Below are 6,982 nucleotides of genomic sequence, written 5' to 3'. Positions count from 1 at the left end.
TTTTAATTTGTCACTGACATACTGATCCAGGATAATGAGAGACACACTTAACTCAGGCCTGCAAACTTATATTTTGTTTTCAGTCACATTATTGCTGCTAAGAGGCTGTATAGAGTCACACAATGGAACAAGGGCCACTGTCACTGAAAGTGTAAAGGAACAAAGAGGAGGGATGCTATTTTTTAACACAATGAGTCAATTTATTCCCTTACTTGGTGACTGTTTCAAATGCAAGAGAAAAAGAATTATAACACAGAAAAGGAAGCAGGAAATGATACAAATCCTGTAATATCAGCAGTTTGATGGGAGAGAGGGAGGTTTATTCTGTCTCTAACCCCGTGCTGTCCCTGTCCTGGGAGTATTTGATGGGGACAGTGTAGAGGGAGCTTTACTATGCATCAACCCCATGCTGTCCCTATCCTGTGAGTGTTTGATGCAGGGACAGTATAGATGGAGCTTTACTCTGTATCTAACCCTGTGCTGTCCCTGTTCTGTAAGTTTTTAATGAGGGACAGTGTAAAGGGAGCTTTATCCTGTATCTAACCCTGTCCTGTCTCTGTCCTGATTTGGAGATGCCTGTGTTGGACTGGGGTGTACAAAGTTAAAAATCACACAACACCAGGTTATAGTCCAACAGGTTTATTTGGAAGCACTAGTTTTCAGAGCGACGATGGGGACAGTGGCACGGTGGCACAGTGGTTAGCACTGCTGCCTCACAGCGCCAGGGACCTGGGTTCGATTCCCGCCTCAGGCGACTGACTGTGTGGAGTTTGCACGTTCTCCCCGTGTCTGCGTGGGTTTCCTCCGGGTGCTCCGGTTTCCTCCCACAGTCCAAAGATGTGTGGGTCAGGTGAATTGGCCATGCTAAATTGCCCGTAGTGTTAGGTAAGGGGTATATGTAGGGGTATGGATGGGTTGCGCTTCGGCGGGTCGGTGTGGACTTGTTGGGCCGAAGGGCCTGTTTCCACACTGTAAGTAATCTAATCTAATCTAATCTAAGATCCTTCATCAGCTGATCGAAAGCTAGTGTGCTTCCAATTAAACCTGTTGGACCATAACCTAGTGTTGTGTGATTTTTAACTCTGTCTCTGTCCTGTTAGTCTTTGATGGTGGACAGTGGAGAGGGAGCTTTATTCTGTACTGAACCCTGTGCTGTCCCTGCCCTGGGAGTAGATGATGGGGACAGTGTAGAGGGAGCTTTACTCTCTATCTAACTCAGTGCTGTCCCTGTCCTGGGAGTGTTTGAGACTGATGATGAGGAAGTCTAGAAACACTAGATGTAGGATGGGTGCTAGCACGAAGGGCAAAATGGCCTCCTCTCATGCCCATGTGGTTGTAATTCAGTTCAGAAACAAATCACACTCCACTCCGTCTGCTAAATGCATAACAAAGTGGCCATACGAAATGACTCAAGCAGAGGAAATACAACTTTATCTGTGAGCATCAATTGTGCTTATTGTAAAACCATTGCTGGCCATATTCAGGAAATATTATCTGTGCTTGTGATCCGTTGCTATTTATAACACTTACATAGGAAACAATCACACTGCAATGTATTCGTAGAGTCTTTCAGCTTGATTGGTTTGCATGAGCTACGTTTTCAGACTAGATAACTGCCACTCTTTCAGCATCCGCATTACCACACTGCAAACCACACACACTTTACATCTATCAACATAATCAAACTTTCGATGGGCGGTGGGGACACTTAAAAGAGTTTTTTGTGACTCATTACATTCTAACTGCTCTGAAGGAGTGAGTATGTCATCTTTCTCAGGAGCTGGGTGGAGGTCAGGTCAACACCTTCAGTATTTCCTGCCAATAGCCACTTCCAGTTGCTACAGCACAAAATCACAGCCAGTCAGGGGTTCGTTTGTGAACATGCGGTTGGCTAAACAGTAAAGGGGAACTTCATTTCGATTCTGTAACGGTCTTCGCAGTCTGTAGGAGGGGGAGATCACAACAGAAACCTGGAGGTGTGACCTGCAGGACCAGGGAAATGTTTTAAAATGTGATTTGTTTGGAATGGGTTAGGAGCACAGAAAGTAAAGAAGGGGCGTGCATTTTTATAGCAACCTTCACGAATTCAGGACAGCCCAAAACATTATGCAGCCAGTGAAACACCACTTGGGCAGAGTCACTGCTGGGATGTAAGGAAATGCAAATACACAGCAAGATTCCACAAACTGCAATGTGATGAATGACCAGATAGGATCATTTTTAGTAACATTGGTTCAAAGACACATCTCAGTCCCAGATACCCAAGAAAACCCCTGATCCTATTTGAGTGACACCTACCTGAGTCGGTAGATAGAGAGTTCTCACTTCAACATCTCATCCAAAAGGTGGAACCTCCAACAGTGCAAGCCTCCCCTCAGAATGAGAAGCACGACCTGCCATTTCTCAGGACCAATGCACCCTCCAAGCTACACAGCTGCACTGCTGACCCCCACCCACCACCCCAGGTTTGGTGTTTGCCGATCGGTGTGATTGGCACATTGACACACTGACCGATGGTTTCAGAAGGGATTTCTGCACACGGACATGGCAGGTCCTCACACTGAATGAGTACATTCGAGGCAGTAACGGCCAGGACTATCGTCACTTTTCTGCATTACAACAACGAGTGCTCTTCAACAGGGGCTCAGTTAGTTAAGTTGGTTGGATGGCCAGTTTGCAATGCAGCTAGTGTGGGTTCAATCCCCACACCGGCTGAGGTTACCATGATGGGCTCTCCTTCTCAACATCGCCCTGTGCCCTTGGGTCTCCTTACTTGAGAAAGGATGTACTGGCGCTGGAGGGGCTGCAGAGAAGGTTCACTCGGTTGCCTCCAGAGTGGACAGGGTTTATGTGTGGAGAAGAGGTTGAGTAGACTGGGACTATACTCATTGGAATTTAGAAGAATGATGGGAAATCCTATAGAAACAAAACGATGAAGGGATTGGATAATAAAGAAGCAGGGAGGTTGTTCCCACTGGCAGGTGAAACTAGAACGTGGGGTGCATAGCCTCAGAATAAGGGGGAGCAGGTTTCGGACTGAGTTGAGGAGAAACTCTTTCACCCAGAGGGTTGTGAATCTGTGGAATTTCCTGCCCAGGGAAGCAGTTGAGGCTTCATCGTTGAATGTTTTTAAGGCAAAGATAGATTTTTGAACAGTAAAGGAATTAAGGGTTATGGTGGAGCTGAGGCCATGAAAAGATCAGCCATAATCTTATTGAATGGCGGGGTCAGGCTCGATGGGCCGGATGGCCTGCTCCTCCTCCTAGTTCTGATTTTCTTATGGTGAACCACCCCACTGTCTCTCTCTAATGAGACAGCAGCCCGATGGTCTGGTAGGACTATTGTGACTTTACCCTTACACTTCAAACAACTTTCACCATCCGTAAAGTGTACTGAAACCTCCTGTAATAGCACAAAAAGGCACTATAGCAATGAAAGTGCATTCAGATCTATTTCATGATTTGAAATATTTGAGTAACTTTTCCTGGAATGTCTTTGTAATAGAAGTGGTTCTTGTTGCAATTTTCTCTCTCAATAGCCCAGTCAGTTCCCCTTTTATTAAAAGCATGTAAACTTTTCAAGTCAGCACAGACCTGTGAGAAAGAATCAAAATGTTAAAAAAAAAACACATTCATGTTCCTCATCTCAGCTCAGAAGTAAGAAAAGAAATAAAAAAGTCACCAAATTTGACATCTGGCAGGACACAAATCTAACTGATTTATCAATGTGTCCGATTTGTGCTTGACCTTTCAAAACAAATGTGAAACAACACTGCAGAAAACACAGAAGCAAAACATCTCAACGATGTCCCAGTCGTGATGGGAGGGAGACAGCAGAATTTGTGAGGCTGCAACAGGTGGGACTTAGATCTGTTCATCCCTTCAAATATAATTCCACAGATCATCTTGCATTCCGAATCATCGGCATTCTGATCTCTCCCTTGCTAGCTATAGTCTTATCCTACCCGCACTCACTGTTTTAAAATCTTTCTCTTTCTCTGCTCTCTCTACCTGGGACCATTAGGCCCTCAGAGAGCATACCGCAGATAGTGACCCCCTTATACCTACATACGCCCAGAGGGACTGGCAGGCAGCTAGTCACATGACTCAGCAAAGTGAAGGTGGAGGCCATTCAGCCCTTCAAACCTGTTCTGACATTTTGCACCCATGCTTTGTAAGCCCACCTTTGCTCCAAAACGCTTCATTTCTTAACCTCACAAAAGTCTCATTCATAACGTTTCCATTTCCTCCCGCAGCTTTTTGAAGGAGGGATTTCCGCTCTGCTTTGTCTGAAGAAATGTTTCCTGATTTCCTCTCTAAATTATGTCCCTTTCCTCTTGGTATTCCCATCAGAGGACAGAATTTCTCTCTATCTACCATATAGAACTACTTGTGGCAGCGTCAACACCTCAATCAGCTCATCCTCAATCATCCACATTGAAGGGAGTAAAAGTCTGTTCTAACTTTGTAATTTTTTAAAATCTTTCTGTTATTTTTGATACTGGACTGAAATAGGAAAGGGACTATTGTAAAAGCAGGCACTGTGGAGGGGATCGGTGTACTTTCACAGTCTAAGAATAAGTGGTAAGCCATTCAAGACTGAGATGAGGAAGAATTTCTTCACTCAGAGAGTTGGGAACCGTGGAATTCTCTCCCACAGGAAGCTGTTGGGGCCAGTTCATTAGATACATTCCAGAGAGAGCTGGACACAGCCCTTGTGGCTAAAGGGATCAAGGAGAGAAAGCGGGGACGGGATATTGACATTGCATGCTTTGGCATGACCATATTGAGTGGTGGTCCAGGCTTGAAGGGCCAATTCCTGCAACTATTTTCTATGTTTCTAGGAGCAGGTATTGGAAATGGGTGTTTACACTGATGCTTCTTCAAGCAGTGTTGCAGACAGGCTGGCATCAGCATTATGTGATGCAGCCAGCAACAATTAGCTGATTGGTGTCCAGTTTTGACAAGAAAGGCCTTCTACCTGACAACAACTGTGTGATTGGCTCCTAGGGAGCTGAGCAGTTTGTGGGTGTGAATGGTATGGCCAGAGGCCCTCAGACCTTTAGACTGGGGAGGTGGTGTCTCTCTCTCTCTTTCCAGTAATAACAAACACCAAGAGACTGACAAAAGCTCCTAGCCCAGTTGTAGTAAACTATAGCTTTTAACCAGTAACTAAGATACTTTTATAATTTATAACCCAGTGCCTGCTGCAAGGAAGTGAAAAGCAGCTGGGAAAAAGGGAGAGATCGACGAACAGCAAATAAAAAGATCATTTCAGTGAAGTGGGTGGGCAGGGACCATTGAGCTGACTTGCTGGAATTTCCCAGTATCAGGCAGAGAGAACAGAGCAAGAGAAAGATTTTAAAACAGTGAGTGCGGGTGGGGAAGGGCTATAGCTTGTGAGGGAGAGATCAAAAAGCCGATGATTCGTGGAAGTATATTTGAAGGGATGGTTTTGGAACTTTCCAAATTCAGAACAGATCTAAGCCCTGATTAGCTGCAAATGTGTTGCTGGTCAAAGCACAGCAGGCCAGGCAGCATCTCAGGAATGATTAGACTTTGTTTTTTGTCTGTCGGTCCGTACGCATAAAGGAGGTTTGTAAGGGGCTAGAGTTGTAAGTTGTAGAGTTTTATATTGTCAATTTGAATTCATTTATCTGTAGTTAGGACTGATTAATTTGAAATAAATAGTTATTCTTGTTAAGTACAGAAAATTGCTTTTTATTAACTTGAATTTAAGAAAGGCAAGTAAATTGAGCAGACTTTTATAAAATCTTTTTAACTTTTGTGATGACTCTGGCACTTGATTTCCAGTGTAGTACTCCAGTCAGGCATAACACTGCTCTCAGGAACTTGGCTGAGGAATGAATGTTGACCAGGTCACTAGGAGAACCCCAGGATCTGCTTCCATTGGAATCCTTGATCAACTTGATCAAAGTGCAAATTTGGAAAGTTTGGATGGTTTCTGGAAGGGGTTTTTCAATCCTGGCCCAGGGCAGGTTAAGATTCTCTCTCATTAGTGTGATTTCAAATAGATTTGGTGTGCTCCCAGTCCCATATTTGAAGAAGTTGTTCAGGCATCTGATAGTGTTCTGCAAGAGCAGAAGGACAGTGTGAAATATAACTATCATATCCGTGCAGTGTGGAGCTGTCACTGATCATGTGGTTGAAGCAGTGAAAAACAGATCTTCACCTTCATGCTGAACCCAAGAAAGAATGGTTGATGTTGAAAAATGTTTGATATTGAAACCCAGAATGGAAAATTGTTCCAATTTTTAGCAAAAACCTACATCCACACAGAGCGTTGGGTATAAAACAGTCCAAGGTGACTCACAAGTGCATAACCTAGTTGAGTGTCTGACCCACACATTAGTATGATTGCAGAGAGTCCCCATTTCCGTCTCTCTGACACTACTGGGCCTCACCAGCGCCTCCTATGCATTTTGAGTGGAATAGTCACAACACAGCAACATATTCTGAGTGGAAGTGTTCAGAAAAGGACTTGTAGAATTCTTGGCCCTGATTCCAATAGTTACTGGGATGATCTACACAACTGGGGTCTGGAGTCACCCGAAAATGAAACATAATTGACCTCTGCCATTCTTTTGCAAAATTGTTCAACTCTATGTGCTGGAGTTGGGAACAGCAATCGGTGAATTGCTTGAAATATATAAGGTCCTAAGGGGTCTTGACAGGATGGACATAGAGACGTTGCTTCCTGTCTTGGGGGAGTCTACAACCAGGGATTACTGCTTAAAAATCAGAGTTTTCCAGCTTAAGACCGAGATGAGGTCATTTAATTTTCCTCTCATGAGTTCTCAAAAGATAAAGGAAACAGAGTCCTTAAATATTTTAAGGCAGGGATTGATAGATCCTTGATAAACCAAGGGGTGAAAGGTTATCAGGGATAGGCAGGAATATGGATTTGAGAGTACAGTCAACTCCTGCTAAGAATTCATACAGTCCAATGTTTGTAAGTACGC

This window comes from Hemiscyllium ocellatum, chromosome 14, assembly GCF_020745735.1.
Source record: "Hemiscyllium ocellatum isolate sHemOce1 chromosome 14, sHemOce1.pat.X.cur, whole genome shotgun sequence".
Lineage (NCBI taxonomy): Eukaryota > Metazoa > Chordata > Chondrichthyes > Orectolobiformes > Hemiscylliidae > Hemiscyllium > Hemiscyllium ocellatum.
The sequence above is the reverse complement of the archived record's forward strand: the minus strand, read 5'-3'. Positions refer to the sequence as shown.